Here is a 2,809-nt window from a genome sequence, read left to right on the forward strand (position 1 = left end):
GCCTATAGTAACAAAGAATTATTCAGCCCCAAATGTCAATATGCAAATACCACATATGTTCCTGTAAAAAAGCATGAACAAACCTATAATTTAAATCCAACTGGAAGGAACCTCTGTGGTCTAAAATTTCGCAGGTGGAATGCGGAGTAAGAGCAGAACACTGAGAGAACACTGAGCCAACTCCAACATGGCCGCCAATGATCCCACTTCCTGGTATTCACGTCTTCGTCTAATTCCTTTTCTGTGAGTGTGGGCCTGATCTGTTGACTCACTTCTAATGAATAGAATATGTTTAAAATGATGTGATGTCACTTTTGAGATTAAGTTATGAAAGACTCCAGGTTGGGAGTTGTATCTCACCCTCTCAGATCACTTTTCCCTGGAGAAAGCCAGCTGTCATGATGTGAGGTAGCTGTGTGGAAAGAACCACAAGAGAAGGGACTGAGGGCTTCCAACAATCATGTGAGTAAACTTAGAAGCAGATGTCTCTCTAGTCAGGCCTTCAGATGAGACCACAGCTTTGGGTGACAACTTGACCGCAACCTCTTGAGAGATGCTGAGCCAGAAGTGCCCAACTAAGCCACACCCAGATTTCTGATCCATAGAACTGTAAGATGATACAGGCTTGTTTCTTTAAGCCTCTGTGCATTGGGGTAATTTGTTATGAAATAGCAGATAACTTATAACAACAGGGACATCTATAAATCTTGCACTTACCAACTAAATTGACTGTTACAGGCCTGTTGCAGCTACCATTATTACTATTTCTGTGGCTGGGATTGTGCATTGATTAGAAAATCCCAAGGTTATGCTTCATTAGACTTATACATCATCCTGTACTGATTCCATGTGCTATGAATATTATCTTATATATTAATAAGATGCAAAATGTAGTAGAAAGAAAGTGGCCATTAGATTTAGACAGATCTCAATTCAAATCCCAAACTCTCTGCTTACCACTGTGACCGTGGTCAAATTGAATAATCCCCTTGTACCTGGGTTTTATCATTAGCAAAGTGCTGATTAGTGCTGGAATAAGAAAAGTACAAGATGCAGTTGGACCATGAACAAGAAACTACTAACTTCAGAGAAAGCATTCTCACTGGTACCTTCAGAGAAAGCATTCCCACAGAAATGGTGTTTAAGCAAATTCAAGAAGGATGAGTAGAGATTAACAAGAGAAAACACTGGAAGGAGCAATGTTCCCAGCACAGGCAATGGCTTATACAAAGGTCTGGCATCTTTGACAGTCTGAAAAATTACATGATTTAAGAAAAAAAGTAGCAAGGTATGGGCCTGCAGAGATTGGCAGGGTTCAGATAATGTAACAGAAAAATATTAGACTTCTTTATAGGAATGATTGAGTCATTGAGGACTTTAAGCAAGGATAGTGACACAATTGGATTTTTACTTTGGAAATATCACTCTACCTCTAGTAAAAGACAGAGAACTAGACAGTAAGCATTTTGAAGCTCTCAATATATGTAGTCTTTTGTACAACAATTAAACTGCTTTTGCAGTGGTGCAAAAACAAATATAAGCACTATGTAGCGAACAGGCATGGCTGAATTTAAATTTACGGAAACAGACAACAGGTAATGTTTAGCCCACAGACCTTAGTTTGCCAACCCCTCATATAAAGTACACAAGGGAAAGCCAAACATACAAGATAGAACATATTTGGAAGGACATTTCACTAATTACATAACATACTCATTTAGTATATCTCTAGGGCAGGGATCCCAAATCTCTGGGCCATGGACTAGTACTGGTCTGTGGCCTGCTAGGAATCAGGCTACATGGCAGGAGGTGAGCTCAGGCAAGTGAGCATTACAGCCTGAGATCCACCTCCCTGTCCAATCAGCGGTAGCATTAGGTTTTTATAGGAGCACGAACCCTATCGTGAACTGTATATGCGAGGGATCTAGGTTGCACACTCCTTATGAGAATGTAACTAATGCCTAGTGATCCAAGATGAGGCAGCTTCATCCGGAAACCATTCCCTCTCACCCTGGACTCTTTTTAGTTATTCATGAAACAGACATGAAAGAGAGACACAGATCCTTTTCTGGTGGAGGTTATGATACAGTGAATCAGAACATTAAGTGAGGATAGCCTTAAGAAAATCATTGACAACAAAAGTCAAAATAGACAAATGGGACCTAATCAAACTCCACAGCTTCTGCACAGCAAAAGAAACAGTCGTTAGAGTGAATCGGCAACCAACAGAATGGGGAAAAATTTTTGCAGTTTACCCATCTGATAAAGGGCTGATATCCAGAATTTACAAAGAACTAAAACAGATTTACAAGAAAAAAGCTAACAAACCCATTCAAAAGTGGGCAAAGGATATGAACAGATACTTTACAAAAGAAGACATCTATGAGGCCAACAAACATATGAAAAAATGTTCATCATCACTGGTCATCAGAGAAATGCAAATCAAAACAACATTGAGATACCATCTCACGCCAGTTAGAATGGTGATCATTAAAAAATCTGGAGACAACAGATGCTGGAGAGGATGTGGAGAAATAGGAACACTTTTACACTGTTGGTGGGAGTGTAAATTAGTTCAACCATTGTGGAAGACAGTGTGGCGATTCCTCAAGGACCTAGAAATAGAAATTCCATTTGACCCAGCAATCCCATTACTGGGTATATATCCAAAGGATTATAAATTGTTCTACTATAAGGACACGTGCACAAGAATGTTCATTGCAGCACTGTTTACAATAGCAAAGACCTGGAACCAACCCAAATGCCCATCGATGATAGACTGGACAGGGAAAATATGGCACACATACAC

Source organism: Sapajus apella, unplaced genomic scaffold, assembly GCF_009761245.1.
Source record: "Sapajus apella isolate SASKATOON/1434 unplaced genomic scaffold, GSC_monkey_1.0 scaffold3, whole genome shotgun sequence".
NCBI lineage: Eukaryota > Metazoa > Chordata > Mammalia > Primates > Cebidae > Sapajus > Sapajus apella.